This window comes from Rhincodon typus, chromosome 30 (assembly GCF_021869965.1).
Source record: "Rhincodon typus isolate 14 chromosome 30, sRhiTyp1.1, whole genome shotgun sequence".
NCBI lineage: Eukaryota > Metazoa > Chordata > Chondrichthyes > Orectolobiformes > Rhincodontidae > Rhincodon > Rhincodon typus.
Window position 1 is genome coordinate 3,901,805 of NC_063361.1, and position 18,816 is coordinate 3,920,620.

Below are 18,816 nucleotides of genomic sequence, written 5' to 3' on the forward strand. Positions count from 1 at the left end.
GGATTCCCAGGGATTCTCCCTCCCCACTTGACTGTCACCTCTGGGAGGTTTATCCTGCCAGTGGAACGGGAGGTACCTGGGAACAGTGATGGTGGAATCCTGAACAATGTCTATCAGTGTGGTTTGGTGAGTTTTAATGATCAGGCTGTTGGTTGGCTACTGTCTGAGATCCCTCTCCCAATCAGGGCGTACATCCCCAGATGTTAATAAGGGGGAATTTTCAGCACTGGAGTTTGCCCCAAGGAATGATGGGAGATTTCCTTCCCAAAAGGGGCATTTGGGAATCAGGAGGGGCTTTTTTTAAACTCCAATCGACAATAGGTTCATAACAGCATTATTATGACAATCGTTAAAGCAAAATTCATATGAATTGACATGGAATTTGATTCCATGTTTGCAGAGAACTGGGTTAGCACAGCACTGCCTTCTCCTGTTACTGTGAAGGAGGTTAAACCCACACTGATGTTCTTTCAAAAGTCACAGTTAAATATACCTCCAGCTCATCCTCAGGCATCACATTCCAGATTTCAACACCGATTGCAGCATAAAACTTTATTTCGTCATGTTATCATTGCTTATTTATCTTAAACTAGTTTTTTCATGTTTTGAATTCTTCCACCAATAGGAACAGTTTCAAACTGTCTGCTGTGTGAACACACGTCCTGATTCTGAACATTTCTATCAAATCTTCCCTCAGTCTTCTCTTCTCCAAGGAGTACAGTCCCGGCTTCTCCAACCCACCTACATAACTGAAGTCTCATCTGAAAGATTCTCTCAGGAAAGGCATGAAATAAAGTAAGAATGAGGCCAATGGCTTTTTAATTCAGAGTGAAACTGGCAGAGGCCTGTCATCAGAGTGCGTTGTCAATTTCCACTGGAAGATAGTTACCACAGCTTGGCTCATCAGCCCCTTGTGTTTGCTCTTCTGCTCTGACACCTAATCAGAAGAAAAAGAAATGATCAGTTTTTTTATTCTAAGCTTTTAGTTGTAGGTGGAATGTGGATATTTGTTGCCTGTCCCTGATTGCCCTTGAACTGAATGGTTTCATTTCAGAGAAAAGTTAGAAGTCAATCTCATTGATCTGGAGCAAAGTATCAGCCAGACTGGGTAGGAATGGCAGATTTCCTTCCCTGAAGTGCATTATGAACCAAGTGGGTTTTCACAATAATAGTCAACATGAGGGTAGCTTTTAATTCTGGATGTTATTAATCACTTGCCACAATGGAACTTGAATCCACATTTCCAGAACATTAGCCTCATGCTCCCGATTATGCCTTGTAACATTACCGCGCTCCCCCTAAGGTCTCCTGATCATCAGTTACACAGAAGGTAAGACTGTCTGGATTTGATTATCACGGAACCAGAGATTTATACAAAGCAGATGGAATCTATTTGCTTCTAGCTTTGAAAGAATTTCTTTATTTTGTCGGCCTTGCCTGCTATGTTTCCCAGACCTGAAAATTTATCATATCATTATCTATCCTTTCCATTTGAAACTCAATATTGAATTTGCTTCCATCAAGTCCTAAAGCAGCACATTCCAGATCATAACAACTCACTACATATTACATTACATTACGTATGAGAACAACTTCCTTTTCTGTCCTGAGCTTTTAAAAACTCCCTCTTCCTGTTAATGCTGTTATTTGAAGCAATGTCTCTTTGGACATGCATCCTATGTATCAGTTTAGGTCAATCATATGTTTCAGAAAGGGCGGTGCTGCCAATACTGACCTTGGGGCAATATCACAGTGTTCTCCCCTTCCAGTCTGAACCATTGCAATTCACCAATTCCCATTGTAATCTGTCAATTTTTCCCCACATTTTTTTCTAAGCCTCACATTAAATTGTCCCAAAATAGAGAATTTAAAAGCTCCCTGCACATATTTTATTGACATAAGACTGTTCTATAGTTAGCGGGTTTAACCATCTCTACTTTTATAAACAGGATTAACATTTACAAGCCTCTGCTTGTCTGGTACTTTTCCCATCACCAGGAAGGATTGAATGATTCTGGGTAACATTTATGCAATTTCCACAAATTCCCTCAGCAACCCTCCTACATTACATCCAGCCAGACTCACTGTTTTTATTTTATTGTGGGATAAAAAGGGCAGGATTGAAAGAGGTTAATTTGACTTTGTTGTTCAGTGATTCTGATTGATGTCAGTCTCCATGGATCCTAATTCTGTCACTGGAGAATTTCTCCCTTTTGATAATAAGAGGTTCCTTTTTAATGCATCACCCACAGTATCAGCAGGAACATCACCTCCAGCACCAACAGGCCTCCGGATAGAGGGAAAGGAGAGATTGGAATCTGAGAATAGATCGGAATTTACAACAATGGACAAAGGCTTAGACTCAGCTCTCTACATGCTTTCTCTAGATCGAATCCCTTTCGAATGGCAGATCAGATACACACTTCAGGTTATTCAAGTTGGTTACTATCCCATCCTGGCTATTCTTGGTGTCCCTGGTAAGTCTCTCAAACTAGTTATTGACTTGATGAACCATGTTTAACTGTGTTATTGTTCTTGTCATTGACATTGTGTGAAGCTTGAAGACGGTTGCTTCATTTCCAGTGACAAATTTCATTCCCTATCAATTTGTATGGTCCCCTCCCTGACCAAAGTCTAAGGTTGAAACAGAATGTTCACAACGTCAGAATCCCGTGGACCCTAGGCCAATATCAACCCCCTTTACCTCTCCATCCTAATCCTGTTGACCACCAGATCCATTATGTCACCCATCTCCATCTTTTCCCGTGTCTTAATGCTCGCTAAATAAACACCAAGGGCTTCCACAAGTCTATGAAAGGACAAAGAAATGATAAAATGAGACTTTGTTCCATTAGTGTGACAGTGAGGAAGTAATCATGGGAAACAAGGAAAAAGCAGAGTCTTTGAGCATGTATTTTGGATTGGTCTCATAGTAGGGATACAGAAAGTAATGAAAGAGCAGTTGAAAATCAAGAGGGAAAGAGGAAGAAAATTTAAACCATCATGGCCAATAGACAAATGTATTCGGCAAACAACAAGATTAAATGCTGTTAACTCCCCTTTGCCTGACAACCTGTTTTTAATGCCCTTATGAAAGTGGTTGCAAAGATTGTTGCACTTCTCTTATCTAATGTCTAATGTTTATTTATATTGAGTCTTATCTGTGCTGCTCATCAATAAACAGAAATCGGTGAGAGTTTTGTAAACTATCTGAAAATCCAAATAATTTGAAGGTCACCCATGGACCAGCAGAACTGCAAATGTAAATGCACTCAGAAATTGACTACAGATGTATATATTTTGAGTGGAGCTTGGGCCATTCAAATATTGACATTTAGAAGATCGAAGGTTTTTATGGGGCTGACACAGAGAGATTGTGTTCCATTGGTTTTCGAAGATAACATGGTGACAATTCTTTAGACACGCTGACATAATTGCTGGTCTCTAACCTGTTCTGTTCATGCTCCTCAACTGCCCTTATTAGGCTCACTCTCACTCTGGTTGCTGGTCTTGGGTTTATTCTGCCACACTATTTATTCAGTGGTCTCTCTACTCTAATCTCATTGCTGCTCCCAAGCCAACTCTGCTACTGTTGTTTATCCTCGTTCATCTCTTTACTGCATTTCAAATGAAACTATCACCTCAGCAGTGAGTTTTATCCAATATTCTATAATATCCTCATGTTCCATTCCATCCTACTTACAATTTGTATTTTATCATTGCTTTCTTTAAATGTTAATCTGTCTCAAGTCGATAATCCTGTCACAGGTACAATAATTTCAATGTATCACCAGGCACAGTGACACATACAAAAGAGATTATAAATCACCAGTCAAATCAATATCTTTGATCCAGCCTGATGAATAACCCCTGTTTAATTCCCTTTCTTACAGTTAACTTAGTGACGATTGTGATACTATCTCAGGGTAAGTGTGGTCTCTCAAAATGTGTCTCACACTACCTGGTGGCCATGGCAACAGCTGATCTACTGGTTATCACGCTTGATCTGATATTGAGGCATATTCCAATTGTTTATGAGGAGCAGTTTGTTTTCCTGGAATCCATCCCCGTGTGTAAACATCCACGCCATCCTGCTTTATGCAGCTACTGACTGTTCTGTCTGGTTCACTGTCACTTTTACTTTTGATCGATTTGTGGCCATTAGTTGCCAGAAACTGAAAAGCAAATATTGCACCAAGAAAACTGCAGCTGTGGTTCTGGGAGTAGTGACTGTGCTGAGTTTATTAAAGAATATTTTCTGGTACTTTATGTTAATGGGTCGGTATTCACTAAGGAATGACCCCTGGTTTTGTGATGTAACAATCACGATTCTGTTTTCTCGGATCTGGGTAACAGTCGAGTTTCTCCATTATATTCTAACCCCAGCCGTTCCATTTGTCCTGATTTTGCTGCTGAATGTTTTCACTGTCAAACACATTTTACTGAGCAGCAGAGGCCGCGGGAGACTCCGGGCTCACAGAAATGGCCAGAGTTCCAGAGATGCAGAGATGGAGAATCGAAGGAAATCTATTATTTTACTGTTTGTTATCTCAGCCAATTTCATCCTTTTATGGACGACATTAATGCTGTTTTCTATATGTAGGCGGATGTGGTTACTTGGGTATCGATCTATATATATATACATGGCTTTGTACAGGAATGTGGCTTCATGCTGCAGCTCCTGAGTTGCTGCACAAACACTTGTATTTATGCTGTTACCCAAACTAAGTTCAGGGAGCAGCTGAAAAATGTGCTGAAATATCCCTTCACATCAGTTATCAAATGTACCAGATATTGAGGGAAACACATTGTTGACAGTTTTCAGCATTCTTTCAATATATTCCATATTACCAAGAGGGACTAGGGCTGTTGCTGTGATGACAGGTTATTGGTGGTTTTATTTGTTCTCCCTGTGGATAGTGTTATGGACCAGACTAGACCCCCTCAACTTATATTAAGAAGGTAGCCTAGACCCTATGTTTTTCTTTTCTTAAAATGAAAGTGTAAAGTGCTGTGTTCCAAATGCAATTCGATCGATCAAGCTACTTTATGTGAATCAAAACATAATTTATGCAAACACTATAGTTAAAATACAACAAAAGAAAGAAGATCCTAGAATGACTTAACTCTATTGAAAAACTTCAAAGAATAATAGATACAGTACCTACTACTAATTAACTGTGCCAATATAGCAGCATCCTATGTACAAACTCTCAGCAAAAAGGCAAATTCAGAAAACAGATTATCCCCCAAATGGAGAAAGAGAAGAAAATATTAAGCAAAAACTCAGAGTGGTGGTGAGGAGATATTTACTCCAACTTCCAACCCTATTGAAACTCCAACAGCAACTGCTGAAAGCAAACTAAAATCCTTTGTCTGTGAAAGCCTGACCACACTCATTCAGGCTGCTTCTATTGTTCTAACTTTGAAAAAAACCCCAAGGTCTCACAAGTTGTTTATCTTCTCAGAGACTGCTCATCTCCTGTCCCCAGTCTCTCTCAAAGAAACCAGGACAAAACACACCTTTTAAAGTCACAGCTTTGTCACAATAGTGCAATCGATGTGAGGCCTGCTCCTAATGACAATGATATGTAAGGACATAGTTTCTAGTTCCCTGGTCCTAAATGAATCCTCTTCCCCAGAGGCATCCGTTTCCCAACAGAATAGCCTGAGGACCCTTTGCTTTTCAATAAACAGAGGTGTGATTAAACTCCATCCACCATCGCTCCCATTCGTTCTCCCAAGCTGAACTTGTTTCCTCACTGAAATGGTTTTGTTGAGCCTTTCTTTATCCAATTCGACAAGGCCCACTTCCTCAACTTTTTCTTAATCAGTACCTTGATGACTGTATTAGTGCTCTTTATGGTCACACAATGCATTGGATAATTTCATTCACTTTGGTTTCAATTTATGTCGCCCTCCATTTCCAAATCCTCTCTTCCTTTCTTCAACTTCGCTTTTCAATTTCTGGGAATGGGTAGTCCACAAATACTCACTATGAACTGACTGACTCCCACAATGACCTCAGTCACACATCCTCACAGTGCCCTTTCCATAAGGATTCAATTCCATTCTCCGAGTTTCTTCGTGTCCCTCATTCCCGTTGAGACAGCGTAACCTTCCACAGTTGCACTTTGTTTTTCTTTTCTCTTGAACGAGGATTCTTTCGCTTCCATCCCCATGTTTGAAGGTGCCCCTGACAGAGTAAGAACCTTTCCCTCACCTGTTCCTACCCATTCCCCTCCCTCCTTGTCTCTCCCCGCCATCCATTGCATTTCGTCAAAATCAAGAGACATCGTTTGCTGCTGAAAAAGAGGTGCCCTCTATAGAGGCAGAGGGGCCTGTTCAGCAGACGAATAGAGGATTGGGAATGAATCATTGAGTTATCATCATAGAACCCCTGCAGTGTGGAAGCAGGCCATTTGGCCCATCGGGTTCACACTGCTCCTCTGTAGAGCATCCCACGCAGACCTACCCCCTCTAACCCTGCGTTTCTCATGGCTAATCCACCTAGCCTGCATATCCCTGGACACTATGGCCAATTTAGCATGGTCAATCCACCTAACCTGTACATCTTTGGGCTGTGGGAGGAAACCAGAGCACCCGGAGGAAAGCCATGCAGACATAGGGAGAATGTGTCAACAGCACACAGACAGTCACCTGAAGCTGGGATCAAACCTGGGCCCCTGCTGCTGTGAGGCATCAGTGTTAACGACTGAGACACTGTGCTGCCTGGGGATTAGGAGTGGAGCCTGTTCGACAGAGGGATAGGGACTGGGAATGAGGTCTGTACACCAGAGGGATAGGGGATTGGGAGCAGGGTCTGACTACAAGAGGGATAGGGGATTGGGAATGGAGCCTGATTACACGAGGGATAGGGGATTGGAAATGGGACCTGATTACAAGAGGGATAGGGGATTGGGAATAGGGCCTGTTCCCATGGTGACTGGGCAGTGGGCAGATCCTCATGTCCATCCACACTTACCACAACATTGACCCATTGGAGCAGGGAGCGGCCATAAGCACAAAAAACACACACCAGATTGAGAGAAATTCCCTTTCCCCAGAGAAGATAAAGAGAAGGAAGTATGAGAAAAGCTTTTGGGATTGGGATTGGGATTCCTCCCTGTCAGAGACACACTGGTTCAGCAGTTAGCTTTGGTCCCTGAGTGTGTAACACATTGGAATGTCTCTCAACCTGAGCTCCTTTCCGTCTCATTCATCAAGGTTTGACTGGACACCTTTGTAGCTCATTTGGAACATTTGGCTCTCGGTCTGTGGCAGGGGCATTAATATCATTTTAAATGATCAGATTCGAGTCACAGGGTCCACACTGGGACTGGGAATCGAACATGACACAGTGACACAGGTCAATTCCACACATAGCTCCCACTTCCTATAAAACCCAGTCAGCTCCATTTGTCTAACCCCTCTGTCTTCATCCAATGGTCAGGGCTGGATTTTCACATTGGTTTCAAAATCCTGAAGTCAGGAATAAATGTGCGGGGGAGTCCGACCACAGAATTTCCCGCAGTGAGTCTGTGAAGTGAGAGAAACACGTGAGTGAGTGAGTGAGTTTTTTTATGTTTTCATTTATGGGATGAGGGCGTCACTGGCTAGGCAGCATTTATTGCCCATCCCTAATTGCCCAGAGGGCGGTTAAGAGTCAACTACATTGCTGTGTGTCTGGAGTCACATGTAGACCAGACCAGCTGAGGATGGCAGTTTCCTTCCCTAAAGGACATTAGTGAACCAGATGGGTTTTTCCAACAATCGACAATGAATTCATGATCATTATTAGACTCTTAGTTCCAGATATTTATTAAATTCAAATTCCACCATCTGCCGTGGCGGGATTCGAACCCGGGTCCCCAGAACATTATCTGGGTCTCTGGATTAACAGTCCAGCAATAATACCATTGGGAAAAATTCTCATTTTCAACCTGCAAAGCTTGATTTCCTTGTGTGCCCTCAATTGCCCCATATCGGGGGCACAATCCAGCAGAGAGTCTTGGTGGTTGCTAATTGACCACTTAAGGGCCCTAATTGGCGGTGGGTGAGCAAGTTCACCCACGAACCTACCAGCCCAGAACATAATTCTCAAGGCGGCCTGAAGGTGGCATGTATATCTGTGGGAACAACCCAGTTGGTTATCACCTTCATCCGCTTCCCCACCTTCATGAGAGGCCCAAGTGTTTAAAATGGTGTTGAGATCTGGAATCCTAATCTATTTCCGTTCAGACACTCCTGCATTGCGGAACCATTTGTTGTCTGGGCCACAGAGAGGAACTGGAATGTTATAGTTGAGCTGGGGGTTTGTTTGATTGGTTTGGGTGTGAATGTGACTCTGCCTCTCACACCGACACAAGCTTAAAGCTGGAAGGGAGAGGAGCTCAGGGACAGATGGACAGGAGCTTGGGGTGGGGGTGTAAATATGTTTAGTGCTGGGGGGGAGGCAGGACAGGGACAAGAAACCTACAGCCCCACCATTTAAATAAACTGTGATTCAATGCCTTCAAAATCTATTGATTAAATTTGTATAAAAATCATTAATTTTGTTTATCACATCCTTCCAAATCAGTTCATCGTCTTTCTTCAAAAGCTGCAATGAGATTTTATCACTTTCTCTGTCTCCCGAGAACAAATCTGAGGTTGGTTTCTAAGTTTCTGCCGGACCTACAAAGCCAAGTCACTTTCTTTGAGGACAGAATGTGATCATATTCAGTCTCATGTAGCAACTTCACCCATTGATATACCATAACTACCAGAGTAATTTCATTCTCTGTCATGTGATAATGTATCCCAGATTTCACTTGTTCCAACATATCCCACAGGCCTGGAGTTTGTGGGTCTGGGGACCACAAAAGCATCTTGGTTTATCATGGTGAGGAAAACATTTAGCTGACAGTTATTGAAGTTCATCTTTTATAAATGCCCATTATATTTTATAAATGTTATCCTGCTTTTGCTAGGAAGTGCCAGGACCATATCCTGCTTTCTCTTTGCCAAGGGAGTAACCTATGTTATCTCATCTACTTGACTTTCCCGTTGGCCATAATGTTCAGCTTCACAGAACATCACGGGAAATCAAAACTTTTCAAATTTACCCATGGTTTCAAAGCTTATCATAAATAATTCTAATTGCCATCTTCCATCACAAAGGTATCTCGAGAATTCAATCTCCACCTTGAGGAAATTATCATAGAAACAGGATGAGGCCATTCAGTCCATCAAGCCTACACTGCGGTTCTATACTGATCTTGTTGCATGAATTCAGGTATCATTTAATATTTTGATATTGTTCCACTTTATTTGCATACTTGATGCTTGACTTTGTTTCAATTATCTTCTCGTCTCCTCAGCATAGTTTTTCACATCCTGTTAACAATTTTACTTCCTGTGTTCGGTTGATCAATCCTCCTGTACTTACGCTCACGCGTACATGACACTCAGAGTAATCCTGATATTAATGCTCTTGAGTTTGTGCTTTCTAATTTCCTTCTTAACTTTGAAATCTGCTTTCTGATCCTCATCCCTTGTCCTCCCTTGGTCATTGGTACCAATGTGGACTGTGATTTCTGGATGATTCACTTTCAGGAGAAAGGTGCCCTGCAGCCCTCTGTGACCTCCTTCACCCTGGCACCAGGGAATCAACACCCGATCCTAGCATCATGTTTAAGGGCATGGAATCCCCTGGAACTCATTGCCTGCTGCCATTGTTATTAGATTCTCATTTAGCGGGTTACATTGAAACTAAGTGACAGAGATTTTCTTTGTTCAGACATTTTATAGACTACACCCATTTATCATTTTACCTCAGGCGCCGTTTCTTTTTCTGCTTTATATATGTCTATATGTACATTAATTACCAGCTCTTACCTATTTCCGTTCCAACCGTAACGATGAGGAATATTAATGTAAACCTTGAGTCCAGGCTGTGGTTTTGGCTTTCTAAGATTCTCATTGTGCCAGAGTTTTAAATGTACTGAAAGAAGCACTAGTCATGGTCCTCTTCCACTGCAGCTCTTTACCTTCTACCCCCACCCACCAGCGGCTTTCCAGTTCCACTTTGTCCTCCTTTCCACAGCTGCTCTTTGGCCTGCTTTGCCCCTCGTCTTTCCCACTCTGCTAATCTCACATTGTTCTTACTTTCTCAGCTGCTGTTAAGCCTTTCTGCTACAGCTCTTGAGTTAGTTCATCTCATTAGCTCTGTCTCTGTGACTGCTCTCAAGTCTACTTTGTGATTATTGCTTGCCCCTGCTCACTCCTCTTTAGTGGAAGAGGAACACATTTGTCAGTTGTGAAATGAATTTTACCGAATCACCGATATCCAGTATATTTCACAGCATTCATTTCATCCTTAATAGTAATTTTGTTTAATGATAATTTACATTGATTAAACTGTAATGTTGCCAGCAGATAACCCTGGAACAGCTGCAATAATTTTAATACATTACCACCTAGAATATGTTAGTATATCCTCAGTCACACTGTTAAATGTGATTCTGGCTTGATGAATAATATCCCTGTTTACTTCCCTTCCTCATAGTTATGTGAGTGACTATTGTGATCCTATTTCAGGGAAGGTGTGGTCTATCCAAATGTGTAACCCGTTACCTGGTAGCCATAGCAGCAGCAGATCTACTGGTTGCTATCCTTGACTTAATATTGAGGCACATTCCAATTGTTTTTGAGATTAACTTACAGGACACTGTCCCTGTATGTAATATCTACACTGTCGTGCTTTCTGCCGCCGCTGACAGTTTCATCTGGTTCACCGTGACGCTCACTTTTGATCGATTTGTGACCATTTGTTGACAGAAGCTGAAAAATAAATATTACAATGAGGAAATAGCAGCTGTGGTTCTGGGAACAGTGATTGTCCTAAATTTGTTCAAGAATATTTCCTGGTATTTTATGTTCATGGGCCATTACTGACTGCAGAATGACCCCTGGTTTTGTGATGTAACACTCATGACTCGATTCTCTCAGGTCTGGGTAATAGTTGAGTTTCTCCATAACATACTAATCCTAGTCATCCCATTTGTCCTGATTCTATTCCTCAATGTTTTCACTGTCAGACACGTTTTAATGAGCAGCAAAGCCCACTCAAGACTCCAGACTCACAGTAATGGAGAGGGTTCCAGAGACCCGGAGATAGAGAATTGAAGGAAATCCCTTATTTTGATGTTTGTTATCTCAGCTAATTTCATCCAGTTATGGGCAATGTTAATGGTTTATACATTATGTAGGCGGATGTGGGTATGGGGTATCGATCAGTTTATGTACATTGTCTTGTGCAGGAATTGGGTTTTATGCTGCAGCTTCTGAGTTGCTGTACAAACACTTGTATTGATGCTGTAACCCAGGCTAAATTCAGAGAGCAGTTTAAAAATGTGCCAATATATCCCTTTATTCCAAGTTTTAAACAGTTCCAATGAAGGCAAGTATTGAGTCACTGAGCGTTTCCAGCATTTAGTCATTTAATTCTACATTTCAGCAATGGTTGGGGCTGCAGGTAGCCACCACGATGATATGGTGACAGAGTAGGTGGTCGAGTCGTTTTTCAGTTACGGGGATGTGGGGTCTGTACCTGGGAAACCAGAGAGTGGAGGCAGAGTGAGAATCATTTGCAGCGCTCTGGCTGTAAACATCTTCTTCTCACCATCGACATCCCAATCCCTCTACACAACCAACGCCCACCAGGACAGCCTGAGGGCAGGATGGGGGACAGACAAGTCTTCAAGCACCATCACTCTCTTCCACCTGAACAACTTTGGTGTTCATTCATATCACCAACTCGAGAGAAGGTTGCCGTATGGATACTCAGATGCGTCCAAGCTACATCTGTCCTTTTGAGAGGTGTGTAGAATTTTTTTTCAAACATTTTAAATTCCAATTTCAAATTCAAATTCAAATTCAATTTCTATTCAAATTCCACTCTCTTAACTCTTTCTTTTTTCCTGGTATGACGGTGATGGCTCTGTCAGTCTCATTTGGTCACACAACTAGAACATGATCAACTTTGCTTTGGATATTGGAACTAAAAACAACAAATGCTGGAGATCACAGCGAGTCAGACAGTATCCACAGAGAGAGAGCAAGCTAATGTTTCAAGTCTCGGCGACTTTTAATCAGAGTTAAAGTGAAGTGTGGAGGGGACAGCATTTATGCTATAATTTGGGGAAGGGTGATTGTAGGGTTAGTGAGTGTAGGGTGCTGATGAGGAAACAGTGTTGATAGTTCAGATTAAGTGATCGGAATGTAAATATCATCCTTTTCACGTGTTGTATCTTGAAATCTTCCCTCCCCTTCTTTAAATTTTCGATCTCTAATTCTGGGGATTGGTTGTTGATGAATACGCATGATAAACTGACAGCAAACTCCACTAAAGTGCCTCACATTTTACTTCCTGTAAGGATTCTGTTGTATCTCCATGTAACACTGTCCTCTTTGTATCTGTTCTGGTTATGAAACCCTGCAGACCCCACATTTCTGATATGTCTTTGTTTTCTCTCCACCCCTCACTGCCCACTCTATGCAATGACAGAGGCACTGACTATATCCACCCTTTACCTGTTTTATTCCTTTCCTCCCTCCCAAACCTCTAATGAGGAAATCCCTTGTTCACCTCCTCAACCATGACACCCTGGTGCTGGAGGGACACCCTCATTCTGGCAGACCACCAGCTAACACCATCACCACTGAGAGGACATGGGTACAGATCATGCCAGATAGTCCTCAGTTCTAATTTCTCTGAAACAAAACCTCTTTTCTGCCTTTACCAATTGCCCTTGGGAAGGTGGGGGTGAGCTGCCTTCTTGAATCGCTGTAGTCCATGTGCTATAGGTGAGCCCACAGTGGCCTCAGGGAGGGAATTCCAGGATTCTGATCCAGCAACAGTGTAGTCAGGATGGTGAGTGTCTTGGAGAGGAATTTGCAGGTGATGGCCTTCCCATGTATCTCAAGGTGTTCCCTTGTCCTTCTAGATCAAAGTGGTCACAGATTTGGAAGGTACTATCTCAGGATTTTGGTGAATTTCTGCAGTGCATCTTGGAGATAGTACACACTGCTGCTACTGAGTGTCGGTAGTAGAGGGAGTGCATGCTTGTGGATGTTGTGCCAATCAACCAGGCTACTTTGTCCTGGATGGTGTCAAGCTTCTTCAGTGTTGTTGGAGCTCCACCCATCTGGGCAAGTGGGGAGTATTCCATCACACTCCTGACTTGGGGAGTCAGGAGGTGAGTTACTCGCCACAGTGTTCCTAGCCTCTGACCTGCTCATGTAGCCACTGTGTAAATGTAGTAGGTCCAGTTGAGTTTCTGATCAATGGTAACCCCCAAGATGTTGACACTGGGGAATTCAGTGATGGTAACACCATTAAATGTCAAGTGGCTGTTATTAGATTGTCTCTTATTGGTGATGGTCGTTGTCTGCCATTTGTATGGTGTGAATGTTACTTTCCATTTGTCAGCCCAAGCCTTGGTTTTGTCCAGATCTTGTTGCATTTGAACCGGGACTGCTTCAGTATCTGAGGAGTCGTGAATGATGCTGAATATTGTGCAATCATCGGCGAACATTCCCAGTTCTGACCTTATGATGGAGGGAAGGTCATTGATCTAGCAGCTGAAGATGGTTGAACCAGGGCATTACCCTGAGGAACTCCTGCAGAGATACCCTGGGGCTGAGGTGACCTCAAAACATATCCTTCATTGCAGGAATCAGCCTCGTGAACCCTCTCTGAACTGTCTCCAATGAAGGTCTGTCCCTACTTCAGTAAAGTTACCCAATCTGTGCATAATATTCTCAATGTATTCACACTAATGCACCAAATGGTTACAACAAGACTTTGTTACTGATGTACTCCTTGCAATAAATGCCAACATTACATTTGCCTTCAATATCTGGATGTACTTAGATGCTGACTGTGTGTGACTCATGCTGAACTAGGACTCTCAGATCCCTCTGTACTGCTGTAGTCTCTCTATATTTAAAAATATTCTGCTTCTCTATTCTCCCTGACAAAGTGGACAACTTCACACTTTCTCAAATCATACTCCATCTGTCCACTAACGTAACCTTTCTGTATTTCTCTTTACATCCTCCTCAAGTCGTGTTACACGACCCATCTCCATACCATCAGCAAGTCTCACTCCAGTACACAGTGAAGTTGCCCCAGTGTTACCAGATCATAGGGCTGCTCTCTCATTAGAGAAACGGCCATTGCTGATTGACCTGAGGGTCACCGTGCCTCAGGTGAGGGATGAGATTGAGGAGCAGGAACCTTCACAGTGACCTCAGCCAGTTGTAGGATTTGAAGTTGTGCTGTTGGCATCAATCTGCATCAAAAACCAGCCGTCCGGTCAATTGAGCTAACCAACTCCCATCATGCAATGCAAGGTAATCCCTTCATACAGTTCATTGATACAGACTGTAAATAGGGGAGGCCTCAGTACTGTGTCTATTCTATCCACTCAGGCTCACTTTGTTTTCAATCTCACCCTGATTGATTGCTCAGCTGAAGCAGATAGTGAGGTGATTAGCAGCTTATTAAAAGAGCCTGTGAGTTAGGCCCTGCCTTTTCAGTTAGGGAGGCTGTGTGGATAGTGAGTTTTCTGAGCTGTGAGCGTTAAGGGGGAGCCTGTACAGAGAAGGGAGATTGTTGTTGGAAAACCTGCACATTGTAGTTCTGAGTGTCAATGAGAAACCAGTTGAAGGTGTTGGAGCAGATTGTTCCTGGCCAACAGCTGGAGTTTAGTCCAAATAACACTTCCCTTTTCCTGTTTATCTGCATTGAGATTTGTACCAGGCCTCCAATTCCCAACTAAAAGCAGACCTCTCCATCTGGAGAGGAAAGGGATTGCTTTATGAAAGTAAAAGACTGAACTGTAAGATGAAATAGGGACTGCAGGGAGAGCTACTAATCTTGGAGAAGTGATTGTTAACACAGAATTGTCCCTCACTAGAACAATAAACAAATTGACTCTTAATTAACAATCAACACAAATGGATTCGAGGGTGTGCACCATCTCAGATGGTGATGTGGGAAACTAAGACCAGTCTGATTCTAGTCTCTGGAAGGAGTTGATTAGAAGCTCCTTCACTGGAACTGACTGTTAAATATCAGTGAGTGCAGTAACTGGGACAGGAGTGGGATTGTTATAGAGCTCCAACTCCTTCCATGCTCTTTCAACATTACAAAAAACTAGGAGCCAACTTTAGCTCAATGCATTCTATCATTGGGTTGAAACCTCCCTGCAGATTGGCTGCATTATCTGCTGATATTCAGGCCCTAGGAATGCTGCATTGCTGACCTGTGGATGAGATGCTAAAACTAGGACCCTCCCAATCCTAATTTCACTAGAACTGACCAAGCGACCCCTGCATCCTTCTGAATTAATTCTAAAGTCAAATTGACTGTCACCTTCAGAAAAGATCTGATCAGAAAAGCTGCGGAGATCTCCTTTTGGATGAAGTGGCCAGCAGCAGAGAGGGAATGATGGTGTAATTGGATGGTGCCTGTAGCAGAGCAGCTGTAATGAAGTCTCCTGATTCCAGCAGCTAACAATCAATGATTGCCTTGTCTTTGTAGTTCACATTAACTTAGTGGAGCACATCTAGAATAACGTCATACCCGTGTGCCTCATCAGCTAGAAAGGACAAATCAGTATCCTGAAATGTGGAGATGTTATGTAGACTGAGGTACAGTGATATTGGAGACATCACTTACATACAGATGCATGCTGACCCAAGGGACTGGAGCAAATCTGACTGTTTAATCTTTGACATCTATAAATGTTTTTGTAATGCTGTAGAATTGCTTAATGCAGTAAGAATCATTTATCATTCCATGGGCTGGTATATAGGGGGTTCCTGCATTGAAACTGTCTGCCCCAGTTAATGGGGTGGGTCCTCAATTAACTGCACCAGTTGGGGTGGGGGTGTCTAGCAAGGTCTCTGGCCTGACTACTTTGCAGTACAATACCCCCATGGAACAAAAACCAACCTCCATTCATTCTTCTGAGACTTGGATGAAGGGGTAGAGTCTGCAACATTTAGTGCTGAGGTTGTGTGAACATTGTGGCTAGGATAAGGTCTAGGGGTTGTTCCTGGACATAGCCATGCTGTCCTGCAGCTGCTCCATTTCCAGCTCGAGCTCTGGTTTATCTGACTTCCTGCAGCTCATAGTTGAGATCCTCCAACCTCCTGCATTGGGACCTTTTCACTCCCTCCTTACCTTGTTCTGTCTCCAGCCTTTTCAGGAAGACTTCCTGGCACTTTGGTTTGGCCACCCTTAGGAGACAGGCCTTTGAGGATCCCTGCTGAAAGGGTAGAGGGTGGGGGTTGAAGGAGCACCCCCCCACCCACCATCATCTAACCCTAAGCCTTCATGATATCATACACAAACCCATATGTAGCTTAGGCCATACCAGGGAGAGAAGGGAAGGGATAGAGACACAATCAAAATGAATAAGAAAGAGGACAGCTAAACAGGCCCAAATGAACTCATCAGCATTTTTGTTAAATTACAAACCATGAGACCAAGTTAGTACACCCACTGCTGACGCAGCAACAAGATTCTTACACAAGTATAATGAAATAACAGGGAAGTTGATAACCACAAGCATGTAACGGTGCTGCATCTCATGAAAACAATGCCCCTTGTTAGCAAATGAAATAGGAACATTGACATGGTTAATGAAGGAGGTAGCTCTCTAACTATGTTAACCTGATAACATCACATTAGGCCATATCAGGATCAAAGGTCAGAAAAACAGACAGATGGGGAACAAAGATAGAGACAGACACATGACCAGCAATGACATAATTAGAAATTACTCCTGCTTTGTAAAGCCATAAGTCAGATTGTTTGACATATTCAGAGCCTCCCTGACTGTCCTGTGAGACTGTCTTGGAGCTCTCCCTGTTGTAATCGATTGCAAGCTTAAATAAAGGTGCTACTGCTGAAGCAAGACTCTTGTCCTTGTGCGATAACAAGGTGTAGAGCTGGATGAACACAGCAGGCCAAACAGCATCAGAGGAGCAGGAAAGCTGACGTTTTGGGCCTAGACCCTCCTTCAGAAAAGGGTGCAGCCTGATTTTAAAAGGAAAACCTCTTACAATGGAGATTAGGACACACTTAAGCCAGAGTTGCAAGTCTATGGAATTCATTGCCACAGAAAGCTGTGGAGGCCAGGTCCATTCTCTATATTTAAGGCAGAGGTTCTTGATTGTCAAGGGGATCAATGGTTACCAGGAGAATGGGTCTGAGAAGCTGCTCCACCATTCAATCGTGACGAAGACTCAATGGGCCAATTAGCCTAATTTCTGCTCCTATGTCTTATGGTCTTGTGGTCTTTATTGTCATTATTTGCACACTTGGTTGTCCTGTTTGTCCCAGAGAACAGCTCATGAAAATATGGTGGAACAGTGGCTGTTAAATGATACCTTAGTGCAAAAGTGGGCTCCACAGCCCCATCACTGGAGTAGCTCCACTCGGAAAGGGGGTGCTGTCAGCTTTCTCCACCTCACTCTGCTCTGACGGCTCAGTCAGGCTGTTCCATCATCCTGCAGCTCTCACTTGCTGCCTGATGCCTTCAGGGCACCTGGAGACGCCTCTGTCTCGGACACAAATATTAAATCGTGAATGATGACCATGTCATTCCCTTCAGGCCATGTGGTCGGTGTTTTATAAAGTAGTCATCGGGTTACTGGAATTGTAGAGTCTCGCACTGGATCCCGCTCACCATGGAGACCCTGTGGCAATGGTGGGACAGGGTGTTAAATGTTTGATCTCTCTTTTTACTTCAATGAAGACTACTCTGAACATCCCTTCTGAGGAATTGGACAGGCACCTTGTTGGAGAAAATTTATTATTTCTGCTTGACTAATAATGAGATGAGACTCCAGCTCCCGTTCGATGCAGTTTATTTTCTTAGTTGGTACCAAGGACAGTGAGTGTTGGTCTCCACCGGTACCTGACTCTCCCAATACAGAGTATAACAATCTCCTTTTTATACCATTAACTTCAGAGCAGGGTGTTCCTATGACATCTTGTGTGTTGATTCATTCACTAAGTTTAAAGAAAACATGCTGCTTGATAACAGGAATACTGTCTTACAGATGCCTTAATTACTACTTCAAATGACCTTCAGCATGCAGCTAGCATAGGGAGTGATTTACAATTTAATTGAAACTAGCTTATCAGTAACTAGGCTCCACGAGGATACAGAACATATCTACTTCAGCCTAAAAACTTGGTATGGTGACAATACATCAAAAGATCCTTCTCCAACTCTAGCTAAGATAACATACACATTGATCACAGTCTGAGCAACTACCTCCTGACTTCTGCTAAGCTTGTTAAAATCCCACATGCTAAACTAATTAAAATTCTTTCTCTAAGTCGTCAGTTTCTCCCATGACTGCCTTTCATGTCTTGGCCTAAATTCCCAACTACCCTTGCAATGTAAAATTTTTCTTCTGCAGTCCCTCCTTGTTGACCTCTTCAGATCAACACGTAAAATTTTACATCTCTCTCTTGTTGAAAAGGGGGCTCATATCCCTCTGGGTAAGGAAGCATCTTTAAACATTCCTCCTCATCATAACTGTCGTCAAAATTCTTGATCACAGTTCGAGGGTACTTTGGCACCACAGGTCGGTGTCCTCCTATCGGGGGTACTGGATGCAAATAAATCTAGCAGCTACTATGCAAATAACCACCATGATAAATATTACACTATAATGTATCAGAGTTCCCCACCAGTGACCAAACATCTTCCAACCTCCAGGAGGATTATAAATACAAAACTGTTC

The 18,816-nt window shown here is 42.8% G+C and overlaps 1 pseudogene; it reads left to right on the plus strand.

The window, feature by feature from the left end:
- Positions 1-2,176: 2,176 nt before the first annotated feature.
- Positions 2,177-4,798, plus strand: LOC125486543 (annotated as a pseudogene).
- The last annotated feature ends 14,018 nt before the right edge of the window (positions 4,799-18,816 follow it).